Raw genomic sequence first — 19,598 nt, 5'->3', positions numbered from 1 at the left:
TGCCCTGCTCCTCTGCCCCCCCCCCGCCCTCTACTCCCCACTCTCTTTGGTGGTACTGGGGATTGAACTCAGGGGCACTTTACCCACTAAGATATATCCCCCAATCCTTTTTATTGTTTTTATTTTGAGAGAAGATGTTGCTAAATTGTCCAGGTTGGCATTAACCTTATGATCCTCCTGCCTCAGCCTCTTGAGTGACTGGGATTAGAGGTGTGAGCCAATGTGCCCAGCTTCTTTTCTCATTTTTAATTCCCTGTCCAAACGTTACCACCTCTAGAAAGTTTGCCTCTTTCTCCCCCAGTCAGAATGAATGGATTCTTCCTGGCGTTTTGTATCCATCTTTATTTCCCCTCTCACTTTGTATAACATACAGTTATAGATGTGTCTGTCTTTCCACTGTAAAGGAGGAGATCTTGTTTCTTTTTGTGTGTCCCTAGGGCTTGATTCCAGGTAGATAAGAAATATATTTGAAAAAATGGATGAATGAATGAATGTCCGGGGTAGCAGGGCAAATTAGTAGTGCTTGAAGCCATGAGACCCGCCAGGTTTTAGGGGGAACCAGCAGGGAAGTAGGGACAGGAATTCTGTCCTGGCAAAGGGAGAAGAGCCATGAAGAAGGTTAAAAACAAAGACCTACCAGACTGGCTTTTTCCCTCAGCTGCTTGACCTGTGAACGTCCTTCTCATCTCAAAAAGCAAACTCTCCTTTGATCCTCCAGCTATTGCCCTATCACTGCTCACTTCACACGTCCTGTTGTTGAAGAAGGATGTCTACACTTGCCACCTCACTCCCTCACCACCTGCTCACTACTCAGCCATATCAGCCCACAGAAATCACCTTGGTCCAGGGCACAGTTATCTCCTACCTGTGGATCAAAACGGCAGTCTTCCATCCTTCTCATTCCTCACCTTTCCCCTCATCAGACTGTGTGAACATGCCTTCCTTCTTCAATCTGATTCTTTCCTGGACTAACATTTCATTTTCTTTTCTGAGACACGGTCTTACTACCTTGCTTGGGCTGGCCTCCAACTCCTGGGCTCAAGCCATCCTCCTGCCTCAGCCTCCTGAGGAGCTGGGACTACAGATGTGGGCCCCTGCGCCCAGCATTAACACTTCGTTTTTAGCCTCCTTCGTGGGCTCCTCTCCCTTTGCCAGGATGGAATTCCTGTTCCCATTTCACTTCTGGTTCCCCTAAAACCTGGAGGATCTCAAGGCTTCAAGCCCTACTCATTTGCTGCTAAGACCTGAAACCTGCACAAATAGGTGGGCTGTTCTGGACACCAGGTGTTCCTGATGAGCTGACTCCTGGGCCTGTCTGTGGGGGTGTCCCACAGGGACCTCAGGCACCATTCTGTGGCCTCCTACCTAGCCTCTCTGCTGCAGCTCTGACCCCTTGCAATGCGTACTAACACCACTCCTGCCTACAGGGACTTTGTAAAACCAGCACCAGACTCCTGCTTCAGCCTCCCAAACAGCTGAGGGTAGGCATGTACCATCATAGCCAGCTTCCCTGCCGTCTTTATTTTTTGTACTTACCTTCAAACATGCTTTATATTTTACTTATTTGTTTTTTTTTTTTTTTTTTGTCCGTCTCCCCTGACCAGAAGTAAGCTCACAAGGACAGGATTTGTACCTGTTTGGTTCACTGCTATTTTCCCAAGGTCCTGAACAGTGATTGGCACCTAGTAGGTGTTCATTAAGTACTTCTGGAATGAATGATCATCTTGGCTTCCAATCTTCTGTCTCCTCACTCATCCCATAATCTGATTGGTCACTAAGTCCCCAGACACTTCCTCCCTAAATGCGTCTTGAATGTTCTCCATCTACTTTTCCAAGACCTGGACTCTCACAAATAAACAGACATGCCAATTTGATTTCCACACTTCTCATTTAAAACTCCTCTAGATGCCCAGCTATGAGAGAATGTCATGAACTGGCCCTGTCAATCTCTCATTTGCATCTCACCCCATTGCCCTAACACCCAGTTAACTATCTCTGTTGCTTCTTGGTGATTTTTGCCCACCTGAGATGTACATTTCCTCTTCTTTACCTGGCTAACTCTAGGCAACCTTCAGATCCTTCAGCTCTGACATCATCTCCCCAGATGGGCCTTTATATCTCCCCCAGCATACTAGGATCACACATTGTGTGGCCACTGGATGGCACTTACCTGTCTCCATAAAATATTGAGTTCCTTGAGGATAGAAACCTTACATCTTTTATTTTCTGTCTTTATCATGATGCACTGAATCTGACCCATAGTAGATCCCTGATAAATATTTTTTTAATAAAATCAAGGAGCCAGGCACAGTAGCTCACACCTGTAATCACAGAGTCTCAGGAGACTGAGGCAGGAAGATTGCAAGTTTGAGACCAGTCTCAACAATTTAGGGAGACCCTGTCTCAAAATAAAAAAATCAAAAGAACTGAGGATGTAGCTCAGCGGTAAAGCAACCCTGGTTTCAATCCCCAGTACCAAAAAAAAAAAAAAAAAAAAAGATGAAAGACTGGCAGTAAATAAATAGATAAAAAGTAGGCCTGCTCTGTTCCCAGCACCGTGCTTAGAATAAGACATGAACTCTTCCTAATGCAGTGAGTAATGAGGAGGAGTCTAAAAACACTAGTGGCCAAGTTATCCGCTCATAGTCCCATATCTTCTAAGTGGCAGAGACAGGGTTCAGTCAGGCATCTGGTTTCAAACTGTGTTCTCCACCGCTGTGCTGACACTGCTAATGGATGGATGGACAGAGAGACAGATGGATGGCAAGTAAATGGTGGATACATGGATATTAAGCAGAGAAACTATAAAAGCAAAGGTAAGAAGGTTCACATTATAATTCATGTGGCTTTTATGTCAGTAAGTTCGACCACACCTGTAATTAATGTCTTCCTGCAAAATACTCATCTCCCACAGTACATTTCAAATGGAAACCTTTAACTATGTTTTTGAAAGCACACTTTTATTCATTTACAAATGTGACCTTAATCCTCAGACTTTAACTGAACTGGACCCTACTTCCCTTGATACACGCCTCTAAATATTGAGATCATAACACTGAAATCCACATCCACTGAATCATTCAAAAGATACGTGCCAGACACTGTTCTTGACACCGGTGATGTCACTAGTAGAAGAAATACATATGTGTATATAATAGAATTATAGATCTTTTGTGAGGCCCTGGAATGTCATGGTTAGGATCACAGGCTCTGGAACCAGATGGTCTGCATTAAACCCCAGTTCTGCCACTTGGAGGTTATGGGACTTCAGCATTGTCACTTGCCTGCTCTGGGCATTGGTCTCTTCCTCTATAAAACAAGCCTGACAGTCTGCATCTTATGGTGGTGTTGTAAGGATTACACAGTTAATCCATGTAAAGTGTGTGACACAGCGTCTGGCAAATACTCTAATAAGCACTTAATAAATATTAGCAATTTTATGTTTGTACTCTTTTCTGATAAATTATTGCTAAATGATTGAACTTCTTATGTGAGGCTGTTTTCCATTATAAAATAAAAAGAAATCTGGAGATCAGGTGGGGAGTGAGTCTTAAAGGGATACAAAGGAATTAATAGCATTTTGTTGCCATAACAAAACCATTTCTTGGTCCTGACTGAGCCTTTAAAGGCCTATAATTTACATGCATGCTCCCTCCCTCTCAGCAGGGCAGGCTTTGGGAGAACTATTTGTGCAAGCAGAACGAAGGTCAAGGGACTCCTTGTATTGAAGGCCTTTCTCAAAATGAAGGATTTGGCTTCTGAGATTAATGTCCGGAGGGAACCCCTGCTATACTTAATTCCCTTTTCTGTGAACTCAGTACATTTTTAAAATTCAGTTAGGGGCCCTCCTATGGTGTGTCATGGAAACTGCCAACCCAGACTCTCTTCTAATAGACTTCTGAATGGCCTTCCTGGTCCTATGGGTGGATGACTGCATTCGAGGGTTAGCGGTGGGTTTAATCCTTTGGATTAGCGTGTCCTGGAATAACGTTTCTTGAATTTGCACAGATTGGATCCAGTGGAGATTTAATATAAAAATTGAAAATGAAAAGATTTCTTAGGAAAGCTGTCTGTGGGTGTGGTCACCCTATGGGAACCGGGAGGCTGTAGAAACCGAGGGGCTGAGAGGGCTCTCTGGTCAATTTGCATGTTCTGGATAAAATAGGACTTTGGTTTTTTTTGAATAATTTCTGTTGGGAAAAATATCACCAGCCTCAACAGGAAGCTTGGGCTCAGGTAGGTGATTTTTATCCCATCCAGTAATAATTGCTTTGTTTCAGGTCAAATTAGGAGAATTGAGAGAAATAGGTAGAAAGTAAAATCATTGAGAAGATACTGTGATTATCTTACCCTGTAAGACGATAACTGAAAGGTCAGCTCTCATTAGAAATAAATAATAAACCAGGACCTTGGGGCACGCCTTTAATCCCAGCAACCCAGGAGCCTGAGGCAGGAGGGTCCCAAGTCCAAGGACAGCCTGGGCAACTTAGCCAGACTCTGTCTCAAAAAAAAAAAAAAAAAAAGGCCTGGGGATGAGGCTCAGTGGCCAGGTACTGTTCTGAGCGATTTGCATATAACTGCTGCACTGTATATTTAAGCCTCATATAGACCCTAGTCTATAATCTTTAAGAAAAATAACTAATATGTATTGAAAACTTAGTGGGGATAAAGAGCATGCACCAGCCCCTGGGTTTAATTTCCAGCAACTTGAAAGAAAAGAAAAAAGAAAGAAAATTCGTAGATAAAAAATTAGCGTGTTGCCAGGCACCTTTGCGCACATCTGTAATCCCAGCCATTCTGGGGGCTGAAGCAAAAGGATGGCAAATTCAAGGCCAGCCTGGGCAATTTAGTGAGACCCTTTCATATGTGCTATCTCATTTAATCCTCCTGATAGTTAGGATAGTCAGCAGCAGCAGCCTGAGGTCTAGAGTTAGGCAACTTGCCCATGACCCCACATCCGCCAGGGTGCCAACTTTGATCTCACTGACTTACAGCCCCCCACCCCCCCTCTTTATTTTGCTGCGCTTCTGTTTGTCACAGAGCTGGAAGCCTACTTCACAGGGTCAGCACGCCTCACTTCTCACAGGGCACACATCTTTGATGGGGTTTGCATGCCTCCAAAATGAGAAGTGTCCAAAACCTCCAGCCAGAATCTCTTGGCCCTTCCCCAACAACACAACTAGAAGCTAAATAAATCTTTTGAAGTTCCCTTGATCCTGCTCCCTCACTGAGTATAGGAAGAGTAGCCATAATTCCAATAGCATGCAATCGTCAGAAACAAACAAACAAAAAATCTGTTTCTGCTACTTACTAGAAACTTCAAGCAACTGCTGCCAACCTCAGTTTCCTAATCTGAGCAGTGGGGTGATTTAAAATGAATTGTGCCTTCCCCATTTTTAACATAGTTGTGATGATTGGAGGTGGTAATTAATGTATCATTCTAAATGTTATATACTTGAGTAGCTATTATTATCCTGTGGCTCTTGACAAAGGTCTGAGCCTTGCCTCCTTTGATAAGGGTATCTTGGCATGGTGTTATTTGAATTAAGAGAAAGACAATTCCTTGTAAGCCTTAGAGTAGGTTTTTTAATTTTTTTTTCCAGGTGCAAAAGGAAATGCCATTTCCCAAGTATTTTCTCCTTGCCAGGAATTGCAGTGAGAATTTGCCTCTTGTTTAACTCCCTGAAATCCAGAGAGGTAGATGTTATTACTTAACAAATGAAGGAACTGAAGCTCAGACCGGTTCAGCAGTCTGTCCAGTATCTCACCACTAAGAGATTCAGACTCTAAGGGAAACCAGGCTCCATGTTCTTTGCGCTCACTCCAGAACATTGCTTCATAAGCAGAAGGGAAAGAAGGAAGCAGAAAGCAAAGGGCAGGGGGTTGGAACACTAAAGGGATGCAGGAGAAGAGAGTCTGCCTAAGAATGAACAACAGCATTGCAGGGCTGGGTGTGTGGGTCAGTGGGGGAGCACTTACCTAGCTAGCCATCCCCAGCACCCCCACATGCTAGTAATAATGAAAAATAGGCAATTAGGTCACTCACAAAAACAAAATAATGAAAGCTTACAGTTCTTTTGCCATAGCCTGTCACTTAAAAAACCTATTTTAGCCAGGCGTAGTTCCAGCCATTTGCAAGGCTGAAGCAGGAAGATAACTTGGTTTCACAAGTTCTAGACCAGCTTGGGTGACAAAGGGAAAAAACAAACAAAAACAAACAAACAAACAAAAAAACACAACAGACTCAGAACCATTAGGAGGACTTGCTTCCTGGAACCTGGACCTTGTCCAGGGCCATCTTCCTTGACCGCAGCCCCAGTTCACCTGGTCACACTGACCTCTGCACTTTCACCCTCACTCTAGGCAAGTGCTGTGCCACTGAGCTACACGACTCCTGCTTTTCAACACTCATTCTATTTTTCCCAATCATTGTTCTCTAGGCTCTCTGACCCAGTGCTTCCTATTGAAAATCCTGTTCAGATGTGGAAACATCTGTGCTCCCAAGAATGTTTCCCCTTGAATCCTCTATCTCAGAGGGTCCCTGACATTGAGAATCTTTGAAGATTCTCTGGGAAAGAAAAGAAAAATTTAGGCTAATGTGGAGTTGGTTTTCCAAGTTATTTATTTATTTATTTATTTTTTTGATGGCAATACTGGGGATTAAATTGGGGGCACCCTACCACTGAGCTGCATCCCCAGCCGTTTTTATTTTTGAGACAGGGTCTCACTAACTTGGTGAGACTGGCCTCAAGCTTTGTGTTCTTCCTTCCTCAGGATCCTGCATTGCTGGGGTTACAGGTGTGCATCACCATGCCTGGCTTCCAAGTTGTCTTAAGGTTGTGGAGCCCTTGTTCATGCTTGGCAGAGTCAACACTTAGGTATGGTGCAAGAACTTAGGAGTGTTCCCACTGCCTGCTATTCTCGGTGCACACTGGTTTGTATTGACAAGAGATGAATCTAAAACTCAGAAAATATTGAATTGTTCTGGGTTAAATTTTGCAGGAAGATAAAAAAAAGGTTAAAGGATGTCAAATGTTGCAGAATTCTTTTCCTAGAAGGAATCACTTTTCCCAGAGGTGGAAAAGGCTGCTTTTAGATTTAACCAGACATAGGAACTAAGCCTGGCTTCATTACTCAGGGAAAACTTGAGCTAATTACTAAATCTCTGTGATCTCAGTGTCTTCATCTGCAAAATGAGAATAACAGAATCCCTCTGTAAGGAGTTGATGAGGTATGATAGGATGGGTCAAAGTGGTACAAAGGGCCTCGTTAATGTACAGGGATTATGATTTCTTTGTTTAAACGTCAAGTGGAGGTTAAAGATGGAGACATGACCACATTTTAGTTTTAAATAATCACATTTTTAATATATATGAAAAGTTCTAAAATTACTTACCTCTAATTCACACTGGTTTAAGAACCCCCCCCTAGTTAAACAGCAGGTCTAAGCAAGTGCCTAAATCCAAATTAGAATTAAGCACACCCAGAGACCAATTGCTTGATCTTGAATTCCCTTTCTATTACTGAACTTCATGGAATTTGTAACATACATGTCGCTTGTCACTCTTATAACTTTAAAGTGAGATGAAAATCAGTTGTACACCCCTTTACAAATACTTTATTTTCCATTGTATTCGAGACTGTTGGTAATGAATCTAAACTGCAAAAAATCCCGTCGTTAGAATCTTCTAGAAACCGAGGGGGAGGGGCTTTTGAATAACTTGCTCTTGGCCTCCCACCTAACTAGTGGCAGTGCTGAGTCTGGGGTCCATTCTAACTTGGACTGCACTCTCCTTTGCTGGGGGGAAAAAAACCAAACATATAATAATGATAATAATGGCAACTATCACCACGTGCCAGGTACCCTTACCCTTCCAAGCTCTATATATGTTTACCCATTTAGCCAGCAAAAAGTATTTTTGGAGCATTTCTCCACTAAAGTAGCCCAAGGAGAGACAACATCCCTCCCGCCCCACTCCGTTGAATGACTTTGCAACCCGAAATCACAACTCGGGTTTTAGGTTCCTGGTGGTGCCCGCTTCCTCTTCTAGTTTGTTTAGTCACAGAATTCGATTCCTGTTGGCGGACTCAGCGCCTCCAAACAGGCTTAGCGCTCTTTTGAAATGCGGGAGGCTCCTTCACTCTTGTATAAACAGGTAACGTGGGGGGTGGGGCGCGGGTTGCAGGCGCTGGGTGGGTGCGTTTGGTGGGAGTGGGGAAGGGGTTGCCCTTGGAGCCAACTCGGCCAAGATCAGGCAAGGTTCAGGCAGGCCCTGGGCTGCAGTTTCTAAATGCACTGTTTTTGTTCCCTTTCTAGAAACCAGCTGTAACACCAGGTCAGAGCGCATTAAAATGAGCCACTTTGAACGAGCGGCGCCCAGGCCCCAGGCCCTGCTGTGAAGGCCCCGGCCGAGGTCAGGACTCGGTCCGCGTGACGTGCCTTCCTACGCGGGTCCGAGCCAGGCTGTGCCGCAGGTGAGGACGCGGGCGGAGGGCCCCGGTGCCTCAGGCCCGCCTCGGGGCTCGCCGCGAGCCTACCTGCTCCTACGACCTCTTTCCCAGTGAGAGGCCGGGGGAGGGTGGGACTGCCCGGCCTGCGATCAGCAGCGGGATTCTGCGCCCTGTCCTCCAACTTAGTTCTTGGCTGGGTTTCTCTGAGCCACCCAGAGGGGGCCGGACGCCTGAGCCGCACTCCTGTCCCCAGGTGGAGCAGGTGCTACTTTCTGGGGCCCTTTCTGCCGGTTTGCGATGCATGGGGCTGTTTGAGCGAGGGGAGGAGGAGTCCATCGGGCGAAGTCCCCAAATCTCTCCATCAAGGCCGATTTTTTTTCTTTTCTTTTCTTTCTTTTTTTTTTTTTTTTTTTTAACCTTCAGCTAAGGTATCTGCGCTCCTAAAACAACAGGAATGTTGCACTGGCCTTCAGCCAGCGGAGGCTCAGCGAGCAGGATAAAATTTCAGTGCAGATTTACGGGAAGTTGCCGGTGTTGGGAGTAAAAATCTGGTTTGGTGAGTTTAAGGGAAGGGAGTAGACAGAGACAACCTTGCTACTGTGAGGCGAATGGCCTCGGCTGGGGGAGGGCAGCGGGAGGCGGGAGGGAGGGAACCGGGAAGAGCCCGGAGACCAGACCCCGAGCGCTCCCCGCGCGCCGCGCCGGACGCACGCAACCGGGCAGCCGGGCCGCTGGTCTCCGCGGGGTGCGGGCGCGGCGCCGCTGGGCTGGGACCCTCGCCGCGCTCTGCCGGTGTCGCTGCCGCGGGGAATCGAACCCCACAGCTGCCTTCGGGTTATTGGAACGCGCAGCCCGGGACAGTAGGAAGCCAGGGTTTTGGGGGAGTTGTCCTCGTGAGGAGTTCCTTCTCTGCGCCCGTCTCCAAAGTTGAGAGATTCTGACCCACTGCAATTCCCCGAGCCCCGGAGTTGAGCCTAAAACGATCTGTTGCTTTAAGCGGCGAGGTGGGAGTAGCTGGACACTCCTTATTTTGGTTTTACATTAAAAAGAGGGCGGCGGCGAAGATGTTGTAGGTTACTTCCTAGCTGTGTCCATTGCTACCCGAGCGGGGACTGGTGGTAATTTCTCAAGTGGGCGACTCCAGATGCTTACCAAAGGTAAGGCGGCTTTTGGTGATCCTTGTCACTACTGTCCCTGAATCTTCCATCTGGATCCCAGTTTTGAAGTAGTAACTTTTCCCCCTCCTTTTTCTTCGCTCGTTTTGCCCTATCTCGCTCCTTCCACCGTCTTGCTTCTGGTTCTGGGTTGTTTAGTGGGAAGTAAAGGGTTTATAAAAAGATTTGTAAAGCGTCAGCTTTTGGAAAAGCAGATCATCGTACCGACAGCCCCTTCATGTTTCCTGTAGCAAAGAGTCTTTTTCCCTAAAAGAAACAGATTTTTTTTTTCCCACCCTTGAAAACACATGATTGGGCTGCCCAGAGGCACAGGTGACTTTAGAGTCGGATTGTTACAGTGAGATTGCAGAAGCATTCATGACTTGAGGCATCCCATTTAGGTGTTAACCAAGGCAGGAAGGGGGTCTTCCTGGATTCCTTCGCCTCTGCTGGGAACCCACAGGGGAGGCTGGGTTGTTTTTTCAAAGTTAAATATTCAAGCTGTAGAAACGGGTAGGGCCTGAGGATGATGACAGCTAACAGTCACCGGATAATTAAGAAATGAGTTAAAATAAGTGGAAGTGGAATTTTCCAAATAAATGACTCATTTTAAAATTAGATAAAAGTTTAGTGACTCTGGGGGGTACTGTCCCAAGGCCTTTAGGGACGTGGCTTCTATTTTGAGGCTTATCAAAGTCATAGAAAAATAACCATCCTCTCAAGGTACCCAGTCAGGCCATTCCTGATTTGCACTAAAAGTAATTTTTTCCCTCCCTGGTAGTGTCTTCAGTTTTCTTCAGCAGGAATACAGTTGAAGATTTTATTTAAGCTTTAAGGTGAAGTCACACAGATTTTTAAGGGGAGGGAAAGCAGAGCCTTGGCAATACAACAGAAGGGGTTGTCGCAGTTCTGAGCACAGAAAGTTGTCCATTAGAAAAAGAACTGCAGATGCTGATTCTAAAAGGTGAAAGGTTGTCAGTGGTGTGGTGAACAACCATTAGACAAACCAAAGTACCCAACCAAGGGACTGAGCACCTTGTGGAAGTTTATGCTGCTCTCAATTTAAAGAATAATGTTAAGTTGATAATCAGAGGGAAGAAAACCAACTCAATGTGAAAAGGAAGTGGGAGGAGGAAGGGAAAGGAGAAGGTAATTTGAGTTTTTGTGTATTTTTGTGTCCACCTGACCCTTCACCTTGTTCTGATTATATACGCCATAGGCCTCTTTGACTTCATTTGAGGCCATACCTGGGGAGAACAGGGAATCAGAAACTTCACAAGTTTCTAGCTGCATGATTGACAGTATTTACCAAATGAAGAAGATAGGTGACAGTAGCAAAGTCTCTAGCCTAACTCTGCAGTCCTTCACTTTTCTTACGAAATAATTGTTTTTGTTTTCCAAATTCTACCTCCCAGGCCCATCCCAGGTGGTACTGGAGGGTTGCTGGGGAATGGAACCCAAGGTCTTATGCGTGCCTGGCACTTGCTCGGTCACTGAGCCACACCCCTCCCCCCACTTAAATGAATCAGATCAAGAGTATTTTTGAACATATTTGAATATGAATCAAAATCTGATGTTTTATTATCTTCTTGATTGTTGCCTTTTAGGAAGTTTATAGGATTGAGAATTCAGTATCAACATTTTCAGCAGTATCTGTAGTTTCAGCAGTTCTATCTATTTACTGATTTTTGAGTGGTGAGTCTCACTATGTTGCCCAGGCTGGCCTCAAATTGATGATGGCTTATCAATTCTATTGCCTTCTGAATATATTTATTTTTGATTCCTCACTGAAATGCTCTAGATTAAATTTTGAAGGGGTTACACCTAAAACAGTGATCCTGAAGATAAAGTAAGGCGGAAAACAAGGAAGCTGCATGTTTCTGGACACATGTTCTGAGCACCTAGTGTTTAATACATTCAGTGTTTTTCCTCACATGATAAGAACATTCATATTAAACTCTAATCTTTGGGTTACTAGTAATCAATGATTAAAAAATGGGGTTTTGGCTCAGTGGTAGAGTGCTTGCCTAGCACCTGTGAGGCATTGGGTTCGATTCTCAGCATTACATAAAAATAAATAAAGGTATTGTGTCCATCTACAACTAAAAAATAATTTAAAATGTTAAAAAAAAAGATTAATGTAGATGAAATAGTTTTCTTACAAGACGATTGAATATGCTTTATAAATTCTACTTTTTGTTTTTTCTTTTTTATAGTGCTGGGGATGGAACTCGGGACATTATGCATGCATGTTAGATAAGGGTTCTATCCTTGAGCCACACCCTCAGTTCTCAAATTCTATTCCTGAGCCCCAAATTAAAATAAGTCCTATTCCATTTTGCAGTTATGAAACCTGTGTGCATAGGACTTCACACCTCTGCCACAGTAGACCTATCCACAGTAAATAGATAGAACTGCTGAAACTACAGACCTATCCACTTGTCTTGTAAAGGGTCTGTTTTGTTATGCAACACACAGAATGCTGTTTTCAGCCTTGATTTTCCAGAATTGTGTTTTTTACAGTCATTTCTTCAAGGAAAGCTAAAGGATTTAGTTGGAGGGGAAAAAATAAGTAAATCATGTCCCAAATAATTGAGACCCCCCTGTCCTTCTGAAGATTGAACCTAGGGCCTGCATATGCTAGGCAAGCACACTACCACTGAGCTATACCCCCAGCTTTTTATAAAATTTCTTACTTTGAGACAGGGTCTTTGACCAGATTGGCCTTGAATTTGACATCGGCCTGCTATAACCTCTTATGTAGCTGGGATTACAGGTGTGCCCACCCTGGGCCCAAATGTTTGAGCTTTGACTTCTATAGAAATAGTTTTGTGTGTTTCCACTTGCATATCTTAAGTCCTCTCCCTGGTTTTTTTCTTTCTTTTTTTTTTTTTTAGGAAAGGCTAAGGAAGTGAGTACAGGGTGCTGGTGTGGGAGAGAGATTTCCTTAAAACTGGATCTGGATTCAGGCTCAGGGATTTTGGTATCCCAAAGAATACATAGTCTTGGAAAAAACAAAAAGCAAACCAAAACAAAAAAATTTCCTACTGTGAAGAGGGCTTAAATTTGGGAATTGTAAGATTTAGGAAAAGGAGATGTTTTGCTAGAATGCAGAATTTGCATAACCAATTTACATAAAGTTACAATGAAGACATTTAATGTACCTTAAAATGCTTGTCAGAATGAGTCCAAGTTAAAAGTTATGTTGGAACCTTCCAACTCCTGGCCTGATGAAGAGATGTATTTTTCCTCTTGGGAGCAATCTCGGTCTTAGGATGACGTTGATTTTTCTGGTTTAATACCATCAGTGTTAATCAGAACAGCCACCTGCTCAGTCATTGCTTCAGGGAACCACCTGGTGAAGATTTTCCATAAATGGCAATGCAGGGATGACTTGGGGTACAAGAGAGGTGCGGCCTCAGGACCCTCCAGGTAACTGGTGTAAAAATGATAATAAGTAATCATCTTGTTGCCACCTCTAGTTTTTGGAAACATCTCATGCTGGAGACTGGGGGTGGTGGCGGCATGCTGCCACTTTGTGTGTGCCATCCAGAATCACCTGTTGGAGCACTCCTGAGATGGTCTCAGTTGGTCACAGCTTGATTCTGATTTGATACTTCTCACGTCTATATGGGGAGAGGAGATTAGGTGCGGGTAGGAGATATCTTCCCCCTGGAGTCATTTAACACCCCCCCACACCCTGCTTTTAAGAATCTCTTTTTGCTTTGAAAATAGTGTAGGGGAGAAATTTTCCAGTTAAAGTAGAAAGGAAGAGAGGTGTAGAGGAACAGATGGCCAAGAAACAGGTGAGTTCAGCATGTGCTGCTAGTGTGGAATTCAATAGAAAGTTCACAGGGAAATTATCCAAGTCCTTAAACTCTTGCAGGTGAACTGGCGAATGTGGGAACTTGAGGCTCCTTCCCACCTCTGTACCTGGAAGTTTTCTAGTGGGCCACAGGAGATGCTGATTTGATTGAATTCAAGATACCATCTCTTGGTACAGCCAAAACTAAGCTGATTGCAAAAGGCACATGCCTTTCGCCTTACTCCCACCGCCTGCCTTCCCTCCACTTTCTGCTGGTTTCAGGATAGCACCCCAAATACAACTTTTATATAGAATATGAATTTTTAATTGTTGGTGTGACTCTTTAGTGTCATATCATAGGAACTCAGTTTATGAAAAAATGATTTGTTGGTGTGTTCAGAGGTATATAAGTTTATGTTTATAAAATACCAAAAACCTCAAAGTAACCTGATGGTATGGTAGAAGCACTGGATTCCAGAAGGTATTTTTTTTGGGGGGGAGTGAACTCTGGGGATTGAACTCAGGGGTTCTCGATAACTCAGCCACATCCCCAGCCCTATTTTATATTTTATTAGAGACACGGTCTCACTGAATTGCTTAGCCCCGCACCATTGCTGAAGCTGGCTTTGAACGCGTGATCCTCCTGTCTCAGCCTCCTGAGCCACTGGGGTTACAGGCCACCGTGCCCAGCTCCAGCAGGTCTTTTAGTACCCCACTGGAGGTTTTAGGGTCATTTTAGAAACCAAAAGTACAATCTCTACCTTTCTGGAGGCTACCTGGGAGATTTGGCATCAGAAGACAAAGTGGTAGCCTACCCCTGAAAACCTGTTGTGTTTTGGGAAAATATCAACCCTCTTGTTTCCGTGGATTTCTGGTTCTGAAAACGTGTATTTTACTTAGAAATTATAGTCAGTCACATTAATGAAGAAAACAATATCCAGTTTCCCCCAATCAAGACATTTTTCTTTGGAGATACTGAATGTTTGTGGTTTTTATGAATGTGATATCCCCATAGGTGTGTCTTGAATGAAAGGGGGTCCCTGAAAAAACTGTAGCTTCCTAACCAGGGCTCTTGGTCATTTTTTTTTTTTGGGGGGGGGAGGGAGTACTGGGGTTTGAACTCAGGGGCACTCGACCACTGAGCCACATCCCCAGCCCTATTTTGGATTTTACTCAAAGACAAGGTCTCACTGAGTTGCTTAGCACTTCACCATTGCTGAGGCTGGCTTTGAATTCACCATCCTCCTGTCTCAGCCTCCCAAGCTGGTGGGATTACAGGCATGAATCACTGAGCTTGGCTTCTTGGTCTTTTTTTTTTTTTTTTTTTAAGTTGTAGATGAACACAATACCTTTATTTTATTTATTTTTATGTGGTGCTGAGGATCGAACCCAGTGCCTCACACATGCTAGGCAAGCACTTTACCACTGAGCCACAAGTCTAGCCCTCTTGGTCAAGTTTTTAAAAAAATATAAATTTTTTTTTTTTTTTTTTTAGTTGTAGGTGGACACAATAATTTTATTTTTTTTGTGGTGCTGTAGACCAAACCCAGTGCCTCACACATGCTAGGTGAGAGCTCCACCACTGAGCCACAACCCCAGCCCCTCTTGGTCAATTTTGCTCATGTTCCTTGAGGCTGGATGGAAAGGAACCTGTTTCTAGGAGAGATGGATAACCCTCACATGGGTGAGCAAGAGTCGGCTATATATCCCAATGGGCAGTGCATGGTGTACAGGGAATGCTGGGCATTGTGCAGCTGACAGGGACAGGATGCTGGTACCTGACCCAGGAAATGTCCACCTTAAAAATTATAATGAAAAAGTTTCTACCTTGGGGCTGGGAATGAGTAGTTCAGAGTTCGTGTTTAGCTTGTATGATGCCCTGGGTTCCACTCACACAGACAGAAGTCAAAAAGATATCAGGGCACTATGATCTGTCGCGCTCTCTCTCTCTCTCTCTCTCTCTCTCTCTCTCTCTCTCTTTTAAATTAATCCCCACTCCCACCCCTGAAGGGCCAGGGGACTGAACCCAGGGGTGCTCTACCACGAAGCTACCTCAGCCCTTTCCATATTTTGTTTCCTGCCTGGGTCTCCCTATATTGCTGAGGCTGGCCTGAAACTTGTGACTCAATCATTTTTACAAAGCATTTTATGTGCCAAAAGAAAAAATAACATAGTACTAAAGTATTTAATGAAATGGAGAAGTTCTTTTTTTCAGGTGGTTCTTATTCTGGGAAACGTCTATTTGGACTTTTCAAGCTCAGGTAAAACATTCATTTTTCTAAAAGTGGGGATCTGATGTCTGTGATAATAGCGCTGTGATTTTTTTGAGAGGATAGCTTAAATAATATTTCTTTTTGTTGATTGTCATTTATTTTAAAAAATAATGACACGGTTCCTGGTATACCAAGCCCTTGCCAAGATTAGGCCCATCCTCAGTCGCCTTCTCAAGACAAAGTTGCCTTTGTGTAACTACAATGGAGAGGGTTTGGTGACACAGAAAACTCCACGGGGCGCTGCAGGTTGTTATTAACAGAAGATTCAATACCTGATGTTTTTGTTTCATATTCTATCAGCTAATATCCATGATATATTTCTTCATGCAGAGGATCTTTCTATTGGGGAGAATGTGCTGGTGGTGGATTTACCCTGGAGTTTAGTCAGATTATAAAAGCCCAAAGCTGCAGTGTGCTAATGCAGAGAGCTCAGCCCTCTGGGCTGGTTTGTTCTCAGGGTAATCAGTAGAGTTTGGTCACATGTGGAGAGAAAGAAAAGGGATTTAGCCAGAATAAAAATGACAATTTGGGGGACAGGATGACTATTCACACTGAATTCAGACTCCATAGCCAAGTAGTAAAGGGCATAAATCACCTTGATTTTGATCTTGGCTCTATCCCTTGTTTCATGTGACTTTAAATTGGTAACCTTAAAAAAAAAAAAAAAATCACCCGGTGACTCAGTTTCCCCAGTTGTAAAATGCCTACCTCACAAGGTTGTTATGAAGATTAACCTCTTGTATGTAAAGAGTTTTGAATGGAGATCTGGGCAGGGTGGCACATGCCTGTAATCCCAGCCTCTTGGGAGCCTGAGGTAGGAGGATTGCAAGTTTGAGGCCAGTGTGGGCAATTTAGCAAGACCCTGTCTCAAAATAAAAAAATAAATAAAAAGGGCTTGGGATGTAGCTCAGTGGTAAAGCATCCCTGGGTTCAATTCGCAGTACTGAAAAAGAAAAATTTAGAGCAGAGCTGGGGATGTAGCTCTGTGGTAGAGGGCATGCTTAGTATGGATTAGGCTCTGGGGTCCATTCTTAGCACTGCCAAAAAAAGAAAAAAGAAAAAAATAATTTTAAGCAGACAGTGGCTGATGAATAATCTGAATGATATGGTAAATAATCAATATGATATGCATCACATTTGAAAGCATTTTGGTGTTTGAATCTTATCTCACTCCCCTACTCCATGAAATAATTTTCTTTTTTTTTTATATATATTTTTTTAGTTGTACACAATACCTTTATTCTGTTTATTTTTATGTGATGCTGAGGATTGAACCCATGGCCTCGCATGTGCTAGGCTAGCGCTCTACCACTGAGCCACAATCCCAGTCCCTTTCTTTTTTTTTTTTTAATATTATTTTAATTGTCAATGGACCTTTATTTTATTTATATGTGGTGCTGAGAATCGAACCCAGTGCCTCACACATGCTAGGCAAGTGCTGTACCACTGAGCCCCAACCCCAGCCTGAAATAATTTCCTTGTGTGGCCTTTACTGCTGGTTGGAATCCAGGATTCTCTTCCTAATGTCATTCCTTGGCTTTAACCAAATGGTGATTGCCACTGTTGGCAGACCCTATTTTGCAGTTTTTTTTTTTTTTTTTTTGGTTCTTATAGCATACTAAGTTATTTAGAATCATCAAGGTAGAGACTGTCAGTGTTCTGCTGAAAATGGAGTGTGGATTCTGGGATGGCTAATGGAAAGGTGAAATTTTCAGTGAATAAAAATGGAATTCATCAGTCAGGTGTCGTGGCGCATGCCTATAATCCCAGCGGCTCTGGAAGCTGAAGCGGAGGATCGCTAGTTCAAAGCCAGCCTCAGCAAAGCGAGGTGCTAAGCAACTTAGTGAGACCCTGTGTCTCTAAATAAAGTACAAAATAGGGCTGGGATGTGGCTCAAGTGCCCCTGAGTCAATCCCTGGTACCCCTCACCCCCTAAAAAGTAATACATCAAACTTAAGTAGTTCCTATAGGACTTTCATTGATTGGTATTTCCTAGTCATAATCATTACATACAGTAATATGCAGTATGGAGCTTTGTCGGAACTGCCATATGCCTAATGTGACTGTTCCCCATAGCATTTTATGTCACCACTTACTTTTATACATATACTGTTTTTCCTAGAGAATAGATATAAAGTGCCTTGGAGGTGGGATTTGTGCATGAATAATATTTGCATCCTTTAATGCGGTTGGTCTAGCATGAGTGTTCAATAACTAAAAACAAGATGTTCTTCATCCAAATATATTAACATTTAAAATAATGCTCTTTTTGTTTTGCATTCTGTGGATATGTATTGTACATCATATTTATTTAGATGGTGTCCTATTTCTTGCACAAGGGTTTTACCAAAACTTGTTGGATGGAAGAAGTACTATAGTACTGTCGTAAACTGGCAGGAATGAGTCAGAGCAGAAGCCCTGTTCTCAGCTAAGCCTCTGGAAACTCGGCTTGGCAGGGTGGGGTGGGGACAGAGGTGGGTGGGTGGCAGGTGGAACTGCCAAGTACTCAGGTGCCTATCACCTATTGTTAAAAGTTTATACCTCTGTTGGGCACAGTGACCCACAGCCGGCCTGTAATCCCAATGGTTTGGGAGCCTGAGGCAGGAGGATCAAAAGTTCAAAACCAGCCTTAGCAACTTAGTGAGGTCTTAGTGAGACCCTGTCTCAAAAAAAAAAAAAAAAAAAGAAAGAAAAAAAAAAGGCTGGGCCTGTAGCTAGGCAGTAGAGCGCTTGCCTAGCTTGTTTAAAGCACTGGGTTTGATCCTCGGCACCACATAAAATAAATAAATAAAATAAAGGTATTGTGTCCATTTACAGTTAAAATATTAGAAAGAAAAGAAAAAAAAGGGGGGGGGTCTGGCAAAGTGGTTCAGTGGTTAAGCACCCTGGGGTTCAATCCCTGATACCAAAAAGCAGTTTATACCTCTTTTTCTGCCCTTTCATATATCGTTTGAAAAGGTCGTGCTGCTTGCTGAGTGGTTTTTTTTTTTCCCCTTCCTTTTTGGTGGTGCTGGGGATTAAACCAAGGGCCTCGTGCATGCTAGGCAGGTCCCCTACCCATGAGCCACATTCCCTGCTCCAAAAGAGTCCCCTTTGCCAATGGATAGTGAAGGAAAGGAGAAAACAGTGCGTGTTCTCATGATTAGAAGGCACTTACTAGACGATTCTTAGAAGAAAGAAGCACCTTTCCTCAAAATTAAGGAGAGTGAACCAAGAAATCCCTAGAGGAAGGACTCTCCGCCGGGTATCCAGGCCGGGAGCCCCGGCAGTGTGGTTTTTTTTGTAGACTGTGGTGTAGCTCTTCCTTGGGGGAAAAGAGGTGAGAAGGAGGACAGGTGAGTGGAGAAGTGGAGAATCACCTCCAGTGAAATCCTGTTGCAGAGCAAAGGGAATCCAATCCCCGGGCAGCTCTTCCCACTCAGTACGCACCACGGTTTGGCCCAGGGACCTGTCTTGCTTTCTGCCCCACACTGTGGGCTTCAGGATCCACCCCAAGGCATGTGGAGATTTGCCAGTGAATAAAAGAAATCGCCAGCTCCAGTGGCACTCGTGAGCCCAGAATGGAAGCTGAGAGTCACTTCCTCAGTGGGAACTGTCACAGGATACAGATCCTGAAACTAAATGGTGACAACTGTGTTTCCCACATCCTGGTAATGGTGAAGGGTCTTTCTCTTTGCCCATTGGCTAAAGAGAGTCATTGGGACTACTGCAGAGTCTGCTTCTCTGTCCCATGCTTTGGCCTCACCCATCACCCTGTATACTCTCTTCTTGACCTAGTATTTATAGTGACTCTGAGAACAGAGGTCAGATCCAGTCAGCCTGCTGCTGAAAGGCATCCAGTGCCTCCCAATCTCATTCAGGGGCCAGAGGCACTATATTTCTAGTACTGTTCCGTGTGTGTGTGTGTGTGTGTGT

At 43.9% G+C, this 19,598-nt stretch overlaps 1 protein-coding gene across 6 annotated transcripts in view; it reads left to right on the top strand.

Moving 5' to 3' along the window:
- Positions 1 to 8,015: 8,015 nt before the first annotated feature.
- Rbm47 (RNA binding motif protein 47) overlaps positions 8,016 to 19,598 on the top strand; it is a 161,806-nt gene continuing 150,223 nt past the window's right edge. The window contains exons 1-3 of one of the 6 annotated variants that reach the window (XM_040292522.2): positions 8,016 to 8,156; positions 8,318 to 8,475; positions 8,875 to 9,007. The gene's annotated coding sequence lies outside the window, so the exon portion shown is untranslated. Of the gene's footprint in view, positions 8,157 to 8,317; positions 8,476 to 8,552; positions 8,714 to 8,874; positions 9,008 to 9,117; positions 9,609 to 19,598 lie in introns of those variants that run through there. The other 5 variants (XM_078021219.1, XM_021722745.3, XM_078021221.1 and 2 more) reach the window with 5 other exon arrangements.

The sequence above is a fragment of the Ictidomys tridecemlineatus genome, chromosome 9 (assembly GCF_052094955.1).
Source record: "Ictidomys tridecemlineatus isolate mIctTri1 chromosome 9, mIctTri1.hap1, whole genome shotgun sequence".
NCBI classification, from domain to species: Eukaryota; Metazoa; Chordata; class Mammalia; order Rodentia; family Sciuridae; genus Ictidomys; species Ictidomys tridecemlineatus.
The sequence above is the reverse complement of the archived record's forward strand: the minus strand, read 5'-3'. Positions and strand labels throughout refer to the sequence as shown.